The 15,482-nt window shown below is 28.9% G+C and overlaps 1 pseudogene; it reads right to left on the reverse strand.

Moving 5' to 3' along the window:
- Positions 1-15,482, reverse strand: part of LOC111639627 — a 48,268-nt pseudogene that overhangs the window by 30,228 nt on the left and 2,558 nt on the right.

A 15,482-nucleotide genomic window follows, 5' to 3' on the forward strand; every position in this document is an offset into this window, starting at 1 on the left:
CATGGGCGTAGCGAGGGGGGAGCCTGGGTGGGCACGGCCCCTCCCAGGGAACCTGGTGCCCTCCCCAGGAAATCACAGCCGAAAAAGTGTTGAGTCGATTTGTAAAAACCTAAAGCTAAAATAAAAGTTTTGAATACTAAAAAAAGGTGAACGGCTTGCTCGGTGCCCAATAATGAACAATAATTTGAAATAATTCAATTTTGTGTCAGGTTGGCCTCCACTAGGCCCCCCATAACAAAACTCTGGCTACGCCCATGCAAATATAATATAATTAATCATTATTTTTCCAATTAAAATTATAAAATTTTAGGTCATATCCAGTTACACTACCCAGACCCGAGCAATTCTTGGGCCTCAGGTGAAGAATTGCTCGATGGTCTGGGTGACGTAACTGGCAAGACAACCACGTGGTAAGCAGGAGTTGCAGATTTTAAGTCATATCTGCTAATAATTTATGTATCTAATTAACTTGTTATTTGACTGTATTTCTAAAAAAACTATATATGAAAATGCTAAATAGTTTTTTAAAAATCATTATTTTAAGAAATTCAAAAATTAGAATACATATAATTATTTCAGAATAATTCATATTGTATTAATATTTTAAAAGGTATTTGAAAATTCATTTAACACTTAGTTTGATAACCTTTGTTTTTTAATTATACCATAAATTCTTTGTGGCATTGAATCAAATCAATTTCTGATAATCATTAGGTATAATCTTAGACCAATTTTTTTTTCAATTTTTCTTTTATCTCCCTTAATATTGAAGCTTTTTCTTCCATCAATCTTTCTTTCATTATCCCCATAGATTCTCTATAAGATTTAAGTCTGGTAAATTAATATTATTGTCTGTAAACCAAGTTTGGGTTGTCTTCATTGTATGAATTGGTGTGAGATCTGGTGGAAAATAATATTCACCTGAATAAAGTTCTTCCACTAAAGGAGCAAGAAGTACTCTAGCAACTCTTGATATCATGAGGAATTTAACGTATCTTTAATAGTTGTCATATGGCCTACACCTCTTGCAGACATGCACTCCACATCATTACATACCTTGGATAATTTTACAAATTGCTTTAGTGTGGATGGATGAAAGGCTACTTCTTAGGTTCTCCACAAACATACAACCTGATCATCATAAAATACAAAACCTTGATTTGTCACTAAAAATGAGCTTATTCCAATCTTCGGAGGTCTAATTAACCAGTCAGTTGCACAGTACTGCTAGTGGAGTAACTGGTTTTAGTTAAACTGTTGCGCAGTACTCCAATTGGAGTAAGTGTCAATTTTTTTTCCTAATTAACTAGTTGGTGGTGATTTAAGCACTGACTGGCATTTATGTACAGTACATAGGCTAAGTCTGTTTCAACGAATAAGATATTTGTTACCACCCCGCATTTTTAAATTTTCTTACAAAACCCCTCCTTTCCATGTTAAGTCTATGGGAGACTCTTCTTTCATTCATTGGACAATAAAATTTTTGTTTACAAGCCTGTTGAACTCCAATTGGTATATTATTGCTAAATGACTATGATTTAACGAATAAGCATCGACTTAGGTCTGTAGGGTGGAAACTTTCTTGGAAAAAGTTATTTTTGTCCGAGCTACATTGTCAGCTATAAACGTAAACAATCAATCATAAATCAATATTGTCATTTTATTTTTAGCTTGAATTTAATAAAATCATACATATATTTATCCTATTTAACGAATATTAAAGTTTTTAGGATCATTCAGTTGTAAATTTTTCTAAAAAACGAAGTACTTTCGGTTAAGACTACTCCCCCCTAGCAGAAAAGTTGTTGACCTAAATATAGAAAACGGATATACCCTCCAAACAATGTGCGTTAAATATTATATTTATAAGTCGTATTATCACTTTAAATATAGTTAAAATGCTACAGTTTTTTTTATTTGACAGAATATAGACATATCTAAGTAAGATATATAATAAATTAATAAAATATTTATAAAAAACGATTTTTTATTAATATTTAAAAATCTTAAAATTTATTAATTTTTTAAAACATACATAATATTTTAATGTCAACAATTGTAAAGTGAGATATGTGCGTAATAACAGACAAAAAACAGCTCAGATCTACAGCAATTTTTAAGCATAATATTGCAAATTTAAAAATTACTATAAAAACCAACAAATATTGAGCAACAACAGTGTAGTTTCGGATTCTTGAGATGTGCAGCTGAGAGGTTAATATAATGTTTATACCAATGAATTTGTTTCCTTGAGGAGTGATTTATGTTTTGGAACAAGATAGTTTCATAAAGTTTGAACTGTTGTAATGTGGACCTTTTTCCACACAGAATGAAAATATCTGTTTGATTTAAAACAATTTTTTTCTTAGTATTGCCTTTAGTTTATGTTCATCTCTCAGAATTCTTGAGCATTTTCTCCCACAATTTTGATGATGTTAGTTATAACTGAATTTAATTAGTTATTACAATCTTAAATATTCTTAAAATAAAAGTAAAAGCAAAACTAACCGTATATGAGGTATACCAACACCACCTTGAAGAATTTTATATAATTTACTTTCGTAGAGTAGTTGCGGATGCCTTGCTTTTGTTGACTCCAATTTTACAGCAACCTCCTAAATAACAATGAAACAATATTTTAATTTTATAATCAAAAACAAAGTACAGTATTGCACATAAGTATATAATAGCTACTTTTATATAATAAATTTGAATTGAATTAAATTTCATTTTTTATAATCAAACTTTATAATAGATAATCTCCTTAGTTAATTTAAAACATTAATTTAGAACCGATATTAAAAATAATTAGTCTAATTTTACTTTACTGTTACTTTGGAATGCAATAAATATTAAATGCTTAATTAACATTAAATTTAAATCGTTTGGTTATTTAGTTGCTGAATAGTCAATTATTTTATGTAAACATCCATTTAAACTGATAAGTATGATTTCTATTAGGCTATATGAAAAAAAATGTCTAAATACAATTTTTTAAAAAATTTTACCTTTGTTAAAGTTACACATTATTTAAAAAAAAATGTTTTTCAAATATAAAAAAGAAAGTAATAAAATAAAGTTTTATCCCTGCTTGTTGGTATTATGTTTTTGTAGAATATACAGTTCTTCAGTTGCCTAGTAAGTGTGTATGTTGTGTTCACAATTTAAAAGAGTAATGTTTAATAAACTACATTTTTCTCATGTATTTGACAAATACATTATGTATAAACAAACACCTCAAATTTAAAAACTAACAAAATAATCAGTCCTTATTACTGAATTATTTTATAGCATAAATATAGTATTTAGTATGTTGTTATTAAATTATTATTATAAACAATGCTTAAAATTAAAAAATTATTTTAATAATTTTGGTATAATATTTAAATGTTATTAATAAAGTTTTAAATAACATGCCAAATATTAATAGAAAAAGATAATCATACCGCTCTGTTGGCGTTATTATATAATGTCGAAAGTACTCGCAAAATAAATTATTTCTACGTAATGTCAACAGACAGTGATATACGTTATCTTTTTCTATCAAATATTATTTTTGTTACAGGTCATTTTATGTGAGAGTTGCAAAAACAAAATATTAAAATGAACCACTTGGAAAGAATAACTTCAAATAACAAATTTGAAGATTATCCGAATCAATTGGGGACATTTAAAGTTTAAATAACAAATTTAAACTTTAAATGTCCCCAATTGATTCGGATAATCGATGCTCTACTGTAAAACATATTATAAAAATTTACAATAATATTTTGTATTAAGATTTTAAAAAGGAAAGCTGGTCAATACTCCGATCACTTAATTTGATTCATATTTTATTAAAGAAAAGTCCTGCTACCGTGAATGCCCTTTCAATCCAATTGATATGGGTGGACTTGTCTTTAATGCATTTAAGAAAAGATTGACATTATGTGTTTTTTCACCCGTAGCCTGAAAAATTTCTAGTTCGTTTTCGAAATGCGTTACGGTATTTCTTTTGCCGTCTAGTATTTTTTATTTGTCTACCTTGGCTGCTTTAATAGCGGCATCGAGCTTATAACTCAATAATTCGGCAGTTCGTTTGGCTTTAATAATTGGGTTTATGAAGAAAAACTTCACACTTGCATACTTCATACTCGTTTGTATCATTGCCCAATTTGCACAACCTGGCATAATGCAGTTATTGAAGCTACTGGGCATGGTTAAAAATTAAGACAGCATAAGCACAATTATTCCAGATATTACAGGTTCTGATAAGTAAAGAATTTTCAGAGTCTTACAAATAGGCTACATATTGATTATTGACAATCTGTAACATAATATGCAAAAATTTAAAAAACTAATAAGCAGGCTTAAAATTAATAAATACAAATGTATTCTGACAATTTATGGGTTAATTATACTTTCTATTTGCAAAATTTCCTCAACTTTAACACAAAATAAAAAAAAAGTGAATTTATAAGAAATTTGTGGGATTTCTCAGGACAAGAACAATTTCCCGGGTTAAAAAACAGCCAGGATCCCGGATTTCTCGGGAGCCCATTGGAGAAACCCTAATACATAAGTAGAAAAATTATCATAAATTTCATTATTTCAGTTACTAAGTAAAAGTATTTTTTGAAAATATCAAAAACTACAAAATTTACAAAAAAAAATCAATCACAAGAATAGAATTTATAATATTTAATAAATCAATAGCCATTCTAAAAATATTCCTTCAGTTATAGTGTTGAAGACTGAATCAAAAATACATCTACAGCTCAGTATAACAAAAATTTATATTAATTAATTAAATATTAATATGTAACGATAATTTATTAATTATTTCCCAGTTTTGATAATTTATGAATAAGGAAAATTTATTAAATTCTATATTCACACAATAATTCCAGTTATGTATTCATTGTTAGCAATTATCATCATCAAAATGTCTAGGCCTAGTGACTACATTGTTAATTAAATACATAAAAAAGGAATGTACAGTACACCATGCCGCATGCTAAATGTTTCAATGAAACTTCTTCCCGATTTTGGTAGAATATTTGTTAATCTGCCTTATCTAAATATTCATAAATGCCTTAACATTATTATTAGTGCAAATCCGTGCAATCAACATATTTATGTTTAAAAGTATCATCGTGTTGGATTTTAGTATAAGTGTTTGATTAAAATCCATTGGGTACATTTTAGATATCTTCACTTAATTGTTATTGCATATACCCAATAAACTTTTATAATTTTAGTAGTAGATATAATTCAAATTTAAAGCCTTCCAATAGATAAAAATAATATTCTTGTCAACATTAAAAAAATTGATTTATTAATATTGGAATTTAATTTAATATCCTGAAATTTAATGATATGCACTACACATCTATTATAAATTTCCTTAAAATGTTGGAAATGTACTAAATTGTTCTCATGTATTTAGTACTTACTACATTCACCTATATTCATATTTATTAAATGGCTATGGTTTCCTACATTTGTTTTTATTGTAGTTTTTCTTTTCTCTTGATAGCTATTAGATGCCTTTATTTAATCGATCATCATCAAGGAAAACCATTTATCTACAGATTTCTGTATAAAAATTATGATATACTGGTTAGTTACAGCCTAGTTTTTGCTGAATACCTTTAGCTTAGTACAAGAAATAGATTACATTCATTAAAAATAAGCTGACTTCGATAATAAAAACACACAAACATACACACAATATTAATTCGTAAGTCAGAAAGTAAGGAATTAGAACAAAACAATAGAATCTAATGTAAATTTTTAAATGAAAGAACATTCCTTCCAGATTCATTAAATATTAAGAAATCATTAGCATCTTATCTACTTATGTAAAGTATCTACATTAAAAAGAAAAAAATACTTGAAACTGTTAAAAGAAGTCATAAATATTTAATTAGATTAAACAATTCTTGGAATTTTATATATCACCATCATCAGATATTTGACATTAAAATTCTGATGTTTGAAAGAGAACAACTGCATCTACTAACAAACTTTTGAACCAAACCATTCAATAGCAATAAGTGTATGGAATTCACGTCTCAATATGTGAAACAAATGGTATTTTAAAATTAACAATATTTGAAATATACAAGAAAATTGAAATAAACTTGTAAAAATATTAAATGTGCATTCCCAATAAGAAACAAGTTTATAAATTCCCTCTTATAAAATTCTTTGTCTTAAGCAGCAAAATCTTCATTAAACTGCTTTTCTAATTCCTCTTGATTTCAAAATTGTTGGTTATGCATATGATTGTCAAGTAACAAGAAAAGGTGAAAATCAGATTGAAAGAGGTCTGGTGAATATGGTGGCTAATGCTATTACAGGTGACAGAAAGATGTAAGAAGAGATACAGGAACAAAATGACCTGGATCTTAAAACATCAAGAAAATCACTTTAATGAATATGGTGGGTGGAGTAGAATTTCCCAAGGGCTTTGGAGCTTTTCTTGAAGTGAGATTTTGCATTATCTTGAAGAAACAACACCTTTTGAGATAAATCAGCACTAGCTGTTTTGGAAAAGCTTCTCATGTTCGCACTGCAGCTGAGCAGAGTAAAGTTCCCATTGATTGTTTGGCTGAGAGTGAGAGTTTACAATAAACAATACTATTATATTCCATCAAACACATAACAAAATCTTCTGTTGAAGAAGTGAAGATTTTGATATGGAAGGTGCAAGTTCTCCAAAGGAGTGCGGTATGCAGTATATGATCCATTTTTCATAGTATATCAGTAGGCTGTCCAAAAACAGCTTGCTCTTATGATAAAGAAGAGATAAACAAATTGAAAATATCTACAACTTTTCCCATGTAAGTGCAGACAAATGGTTTCATTACACACACGAAATTTTTCTGCAAGCTGTCCATATGTTTGTCTCAAATTTGGCTCAAGAGATTCTTTAATTTGTTGTTATCAATTACTAACTGTTTCCCACCATTTATGGGGGATATATCTTGGGTATATCTAGATGAGAGATAGTCTGATGCAAATTTTTTATACTGTTTTTGGGCCAGGCATACACTAACCACTCCTTCTCTGAATGTTGTGCATATCTTTCTCAAAGCTTATGTAACATTTGTCCCATGTTTAAAGTCAATAAAGTAAGCACGCTCAAATAACTATTTGAAGCTCACATTTTGACATGTTTTCACATTTATTGTAAACAAGTAAGCATGCTCAAATAACTATTTGAAGCTCACATTTTGACATGTTTTCACATTTATTGTAAACAGCTACACAGTTAAAATTTTTTACTCAAACTGCTGTGAAAGTCTAAATTTATAACAGTAATAACAATAAAGTACAATCTACAAGAGATACTAATTTGAAATTAATTATGTACTAACTTTATAAAACTACACAAAGTTTTTTGGTTATTTGATATTTGGCAAAAAGAACACATATGATGACCACTAGACTACTTACAATATATATATGATATGATCAAAAATAAAAAAAGAAATGCTACAAAAGGAGCAAAAAATGGAGTATATTTAATCCCAATCAAAATAAACAATAGGATGGATACTACATAGACAGTATGTATTGCATCCTTAAGACTAGGATGGTTAAACATAATTTTCCACATTTGAGATCCTTTATCTATAGCTTTAGCAGAAGAATTCTTTACAAATAAGAAAGTGGTTCCTCAACAGGAATACACAGACATTCTATACAAATTAAGAGATTTTTGTTTAGAATGGTTAAAGAGCTGACTATTGCCACCATTAAGATCCCATTAATAAATAAGATAAGAGAAGAAAATGAACTACATCCATGAGTGTGGCTTATGTTTCCCTCTGGTCAAGAGTCTGCCCCTGAAAAAGTCCCAGCCAAGCTTCTTCTAAGCATTGGTATTTATATTTTTCTGAGCTAAATTATACCTTACTATATATTTTATATTGTGTTTTAAAAAAATCTGTTGTTCAAGAAATGTTGCTAGTGAAGATTCCTCATCTCTGTCCTCAGTCTTGTCAAGCAGCTTTATTGAGTAGCATGGCCCGTGATGTTCCAAATTTACAGTAGGTTCGTAAGAAATCCACACTCAACTTGTTTGATATATACAGTTTATTTACAAAATAATACAGTTTATCAAGTTATCACACCCTACCAATTGACATAATAACAAACGAGGACAAATTAGAATAATCAGGGATGTCAACTTAATTTCTGTACAGTGGAGAGGCTCTATCCGCACTTTCATCCAATCTCAGAACTCACTCATGCCTCAGCGTCCCTTGCAAAGGAGCATAGCTCCTCTCCCTATCTTCAGTGGGCTTGCCAAGTATCTGAGATCTAAGAGCTATCCTTACAAGCCTTATCCTCCACCTATTTTCCAGTAGTCTCTCCAAATTTAAAGGTTTTTTGGGAACCAACTTCCAACCAATCAGAAGGACATTGCACGCGAAGCTTTCTTTTATGTCCATGTGCAACCCAAATGTGGGTGATCATCCTCTCATTTGTTTACTTGTTTAATTGCTGTTGTTCACATACCTTGTAATAAAAAGTTGTAACACCATTTGCCAATTTAACTAATCATAAATTACTTTGTTTTTCTTCCAAACTAATTGTTTAGATTGCAGTGTTCTCTGTTTCTTCTTTTTGTCATTATTTTATATTACTTTTTATATACCTTACCTGATGTACTTTTTGAATCCTCAAAATTTTAATATTGAATTCGGTATATCTGAAGATGAAATTGTAAATCCCAAAAAGTAATTTAATTTAATCCAATTAAATATTTATGGCTAATAGTTTCAAATCTTTCTTTCTAATGTATACACAAAAGGAGTCATTTGTTCCTGTTTCATAATTTACAGTCTTTTCTGTAAGCAAAGGTATTAAATAATGACTAATTGTGCATTTTATAATCAAATAACATTGCTTATGTTATAGAATTGTTAACAGAAAACTCATACTTTATTGGATCACATAAATCAACAATATTAATAATTGCACATCTCTTTCCTCTACTCAGTAAAACTTATTTAATTTATCAAGAATATTTTATTTTGTTTATATCAAGTAACTGCTGATAGATATAGATGATAATTTGTTTAAAACATGGAATGTTCCTAACATAAAACCATATGCTGTTTTATACTTTCATTATTTAATAAACTAATCAAATCAACAATGAAATACTATAGAAAAATTTAAAATTAAAATTGTTGGTTAGATCATAAAAATGCATTAAAAAAGTTTAACATTTTCATTTGATTGCAAATAACTTTATTTAAAATGGAAGCTGAAGAGGACATCATAGCCACTCTAGAATGCAGTAAGACACTGATAGTATTGGATTTTTCTTTAGTGTTTGATTTCATTTGGCTTAAGGATCAATTTATATGACTTTTATTGAGTTATCAACTAGATTAGAGATGGCTAGAGCATGTATCAAATCAGATTATTTCTTCTTTCTTTTTATCACATCCATCCATTGCCTGATAAGTAGCAATATACAGTCATTATTTTCAAATGTCTTGTAGATGTGCAGAAGTATTTATATAAATATACGTATACAGTACTTCTCTATTACACACACAAAAGGTCCATTTTAATCAATCCACTAGAATAACTTGAAAAATATGTACGCTGTAGAATAGAATAAAATAAAAAACCAAAAATGTTAGATTTTAAAGGGGCACAGGATGAGACTATAATTGATAAAAACAGGGTCAATAACTTCATTTAAGTTAACATTCGCTTTAACTTCATTTTCTTACATGGGAACTGCTATTTTCAATGCAGAATCATAAAATTCAATAAAAATGAAGATTTCCATTTAAGAGAATGAGGTTGAACCCATTATTCACAGATTGAAAGTATGTACAACATTTTAAAATATCTCAATATGCAAATATACCTTGGTTAGCTGGATCTAAAACATTAAACCTATTCTAAATTAAAACTATTCTGCTGGCACTGCTTGTTATTTTCAGACAATGGAGTGTGGAGTAAAAATGGTTTTGCGAATTTGAATTGTCTTTCTGTGGCTGTCAGTAGATATGAGAAATCTGTAAATCACCTTAGATCTTTTATCACTCTGAATACTTTTGGGAAAACAAAAATCGATCACCAGCTTAATGAGCATCAAAGAATTAGTGAATGTGTGTTTAGATATAATGGGCTTTATAATAGTTCATATTATTTTTTTATTCACACCAAATAATGTTTCTACCTATTGTTTAGTGCTAGAGATAGGCCTATGATAACTTTCAGCTTGCCCAAAAACTTTGGTCAGGCTGTGCAAAAAAGTATTTAAGGTGTTCAAACTAAATTACTTTTAGCCTACATAGAAGTGTTTTTAATGATAAAATAACTTTTCCATTATGATTATGAAAGTTTTTGTTATGATTCATGAATGATGCTGTAGTACGTTAAATTTTCATATGGGATTCGCAAGATTCTAAATAAAAATAATTGTTTGCACTAAGTTTACTATCGTTTTGAGTTTTAAAATTGATTTTTCAAGCTGAGTCAGTCTAGGCATTCATTTGATTCTTCTTTTCCTTGAAAAAAGTTCACGCAATTGTACATTTAGGAAAACCTGGCTCAAGTGAATGAATTCAAAACTTGGTTAATTCATGGCGATGATATTTTTTTTGGCATGTTGCATCATCTGCCAAACCTCATTTAGTGATAAATACGATGGAATTAAAGCATTTATAAGGCATACTGATTACAAGAAACATTAAAAAAGAAGTCTCATTTACCCCTCCCCAGTTGTCACACCAAACAACAAAGCAGTTTCCAAACATGGAGATCTTAGATGACATGATAGGATAATTCTTTCAGTAAAAGGGAATTAGCTGTAATTTCTTCAAGGGTAGTGTTGCAATATTAACTTTATCTGAAATAAGATTACAAATTTATTTTGTAGTACACAATAATAGCATGCATATCCATATATAAATCGAAAGAAATCTGAAAATTCTCCAAAGCTTGATTCTGGATTTCCCATCGTTTTCCATTCTTAAGCTTATGTTTATTAATTAATGGATGTACAGTGCTCATAATGTAAATCATTAATTTTTCTACACTAAAATAAACTTTAGAAAGTATTTAAAAGAATAGGGAATTGTATCGAAATTGGAATTGGAAGAAATTTTGGTATTGTCCCATTAATTAATAGTAGACAGTACATTAATTTAATCAACTGCTCAGACATCATAATGTACAGGGTGCACAGTTGAATTTTAAAATATTTTATGAACTATGACATAAGTATCAGTTGTTTCATTTTTGTGAATTTGAATTGTCTTTGTGGCTATCAGCAGACATGAGAAATATATAAGCCACCTTAAATCTTTTATCACTCTGAATACTTTTGGGAGAACAAAATTCAAATCACCAGCCCCTTTTTGGCATTTTTCAATATCTTTTGAGATATTGAATTTTTCTGCAAGCATATTTTATGTCCTCTTGACTATACCATTTAATTTTTATGTAAGAAGTATGCTTCAACTTAAACAATTCATATTAGTGAGTAAGATTAATGTAGTTTCATACAGTAAAATTAGCTTATTGTAGTTACTTTGGAACTAATTTATACTGATATCATTTCATTATTGTTAACATTAAGTGAAGTAAAAACAAAAGTTGATGGAAATTCTAGTTTTATTAACTCTGCCATTAAAAGGACATGCTAAAACAATTACAAATGTATAACTTGAAGATTATTAATTATTATTATTATGTTGGGTTTAGTGAGTTATACTTGGTTGACACCAGATGCTGTGCACTATGCCAGACCAGAGTCAAGGCATAGCAACCAAAACAAGACAAAAATTAAATAGGTGTGTCTATATTCAGGAATTTCCTAACAATATGACATGTATTCAATACAGTGGCCTTCTGTAGTGTGATGTATGTATTTCTATTCAATTTTAATGTGCCCAGGCATTTGTGTAGCATGTGTGGTATGACACCTGCAGAGAAGAGAACGACAGGTACAATAAGCACCCTATCCATCCTCCACAGATGCCTTATTTCCTGGGTGAGTTCTGTATACTTGCTAATTTTTTCATTGCATGTGTTTTGTACATTGTGAGTGTTTGGAATGGCTATGTCTATAATGTATGTGATTTTATTGTGTTTGCCAATGAGTGTGATGTCTGGTCTGTTGTGGTGAATTGTTTTATCTGTGATTATAACTATGCCATAGTATATTTTGTGCGTATTGTTTTCCAATACTGTCTGTGGAATGTATTTGTAGTATGGTTTGTGGATGTCTAATAATTGGCATTTCTTTGCAAGCTCTTGGTGTAATATATTTGCTATTTGATTATGTCTACGTAAGTTATCTGTCTTTCTGGTTGCAAACTTTTGGTTGTGCCAAAAGTTTGCAACCAGAAGTGATGTGTTGGCATGATGTGACATTTTCTGCATGTTTCATTTATGAGTGTTGTATTTATTTTTTTTTTTTCAAAATAATATGTAATTTCTATATATATCTTCAATATATATTTTTATTACAGTTTTTATATTACACTGTGTATTATAATTTTTTGATTTGGTAGTAATTGGGAAATAAAGTCATAGATACATTTTATTTATTTCTTTTAAAATGCATGATTTATTTAATTTTAAATAAAAATTTCAAAAGAAAATTAGTTAAGATGCTTTTATTTTTAATTTCAGAATTTATGATATTTTCTACTAGGGAATTATTTTCAGTGCAGAACTAAATAGTCTAAGGGATGGGGTAATTCCAGCCACAAAACACAAACATTGTCTTTGCACATGTATTACATAAACAGCAATAATATATAACTGAAGAAATGTTAACAAGTTAAATTACTGTACTACCAGCAAATAAAATGATATTCAGCATTTACAGAACTAGCTGACTGATAACTAATATTGATTGTTCATTATCAGCTACATATTAAGAATGATAGTATGAAAATTGCCTAGTTACCTGAAAATATGAATAAGATTCCAGTTATTGTTAAGTATATTTTAACTTGTATGTTTTGGGACATGCTAATTCCAATAACATTAAACACTTGTACCAACATATTTAAATTGATTATCAGATTGGTTACATATCAAATGAAGAGGTAGGAATTAAACAATTGATAACAATATCCATGATTACAATAAGCAGATTCTACTCTATGCAGATTATATCAGATTGCAAAAGTAAAATTTAGACATTAAAGTTTTTTTATCGACAATTAACTCAACAATGATTACAGTTCAGCCTGGTAGGTAATCACCATCAATATAAAATCACATCTTGCCAACTTCACTGCAAACTTTCAATCCTTTGAGCACTGGGATTTTTCTTTGAAGAAAGTCTACAGCATCACTGTAATATTGGCAGTATGGTTCTGCAGGGCATGAAATAGATGGTAGTCAGTTGATGCCAAGTCTGGGCTATAAAGGTGGTTGAGGCAGAACCTCTAAGCCCAGACTGGCCAGCTTCTCTAAGGTTATCTTTGCTCTATACGCTTCTGTTATGATGATATCATTATTGTCAATTTTTGGATATAGTTCTTTGATCCTGGTGTTCAAACAATCCAGTTGTTCACAGCAGAGTTCTTTTGTGATAGTGATGTTGGTCAGAAGCAGCTCCAGTGATGTCAAACAAATACAGTTCATCACTTTCTTCTGCATTATCAGTTCTTTGACATTTGCAAAAGCTGGTTGACCTTTGTTAACCCATGAATGCTTTAATAAATGCTTTGCAGATGAGATCACGAGCCCAGTTGCATTGTGACAAATTTTAAAGTGACAACATGTGAACGTATTCTTTTGAAAGTTTCATTGTCAGATATTGATGTATCTATTTTTAACAAAATATGTGATGAAAGCTCTTTGCTTATGCTACTTATATATGTACATTAAATGTTCTAGAACATTTTTTCCACTCATTTCTAGAAAACATAAAAATGTCTAAATTTCGTCTTTACAATCTGATATAAGATACAAAGGATAGAACAACAATAAAAAAATCTGCTTTAGCAGTTTTTCTAAAGCACTTTCAGGCAACCAAGTCCATCATCTAGAAACAAACAAATGAACAGTTTTAGTGGGTAAGTCATCTATGAAGCTGATTCACTTGTATGTCTCCTGAAAATGGGCTTGATTGCCCAAAATTGTTTGAGAAAAACTGTTATTTTCTTTTCTAATTTTGAAAATCTAAACATCATTTTACAAAATGCTTCCAAGAAGATAAAATCTTTTTTTATATTTTGTATAATGTTGATAATAATGCAACATTGAAAAATTAGGAAAATGCTTATATAATGATTAAACAGCTGCTATTATTTAAACATCTGTTTTAATTTTGTACAGAGTAGTATATACAGTATAATATAACAATTCAAAATATGAGCATCACAAAATAAAGTAAAAAAAAATAAATAAAAACTAATAAATTGTTGGCCAGATGAAAAGATATAGCCATCTACTGATATAAGAAAACTGAGTTCAAGTTAAATCAAAATGCAATATTTTTAATAATCAATACATGTTAGTAAACTATCCTGAAACACATCCATGCTAATTGACAGAATTATACACAATAGCAGAATTGAGCCCAGTCATATAGCACACTATGAGTCTTCTACCTAACACAACTAATATAATCATTTTTCTTAAAATGTCCTTAACACAGACCATTAATAATTCTGATCTTCCTAATATGTAAAATGGCTGAATCAATTAGCAATCAACTTTGATATTCATATCCTAGGTAATCAAATAGTTTCTAAAAAAATTCAAAAATGACTACTAATGTTTTGAATGGCCATTTCTTATACACTTGTGTTTTACACAAACATCTTATATTTGCTTTATTGTATCTTTTCCAACATTGTTGTGTATTAGAACAGGATTTTTAGTAACAAATACATTTTAATACTTCAAAGTTTTTTTGAAAATAAGAATTACTATGAAATATAATATATATATATAAAAAAAAAACAACAAATGATCATATAACATTCCTAAATTTATAAAATAGATATAAAACACCTCAGTGAAATGAATGCATCTTTACAAATAAAATTTAATTCTTTAAGTTATTGTTTTCAAACTTTTTCACTTTGAAATTTCCTGAAAGATATATAATTAAAATTACTTTTTAAAACAAGACTACACATTATTACTTAGGCTTATACTTCAAAAACATAATCCATAAAATGTGAAAAAAAATCTCAATTTTAATTAAAACATTTTTTCAAAAATTCTTAATAATTACATTTAAAATATATTTANTCTAGCGTTCTACTAACTTTTTATCACCTTAGAACAAAGATACGAATATCGCTGTACTGCTTTATGCAGTCTCCGCCATTTTTCTTTGTTCGGTGACGTCACCTTTTAAAATACTTTTACACAGTAATACCATTTCTCTAAACAAAGATTTGAAAATAGCAATTTTTCATTCAAATTTATTACAGTCTAGTTCTAAGCCAAATAAATTTCTTTAGTAAACCTATCAATTCATTTAT

This window comes from Centruroides sculpturatus, unplaced genomic scaffold, assembly GCF_000671375.1.
Source record: "Centruroides sculpturatus isolate CEXI.00-Female unplaced genomic scaffold, Cexi_2.0 scaffold1215, whole genome shotgun sequence".
In the NCBI taxonomy this organism is placed as follows: domain Eukaryota; kingdom Metazoa; phylum Arthropoda; class Arachnida; order Scorpiones; family Buthidae; genus Centruroides; species Centruroides sculpturatus.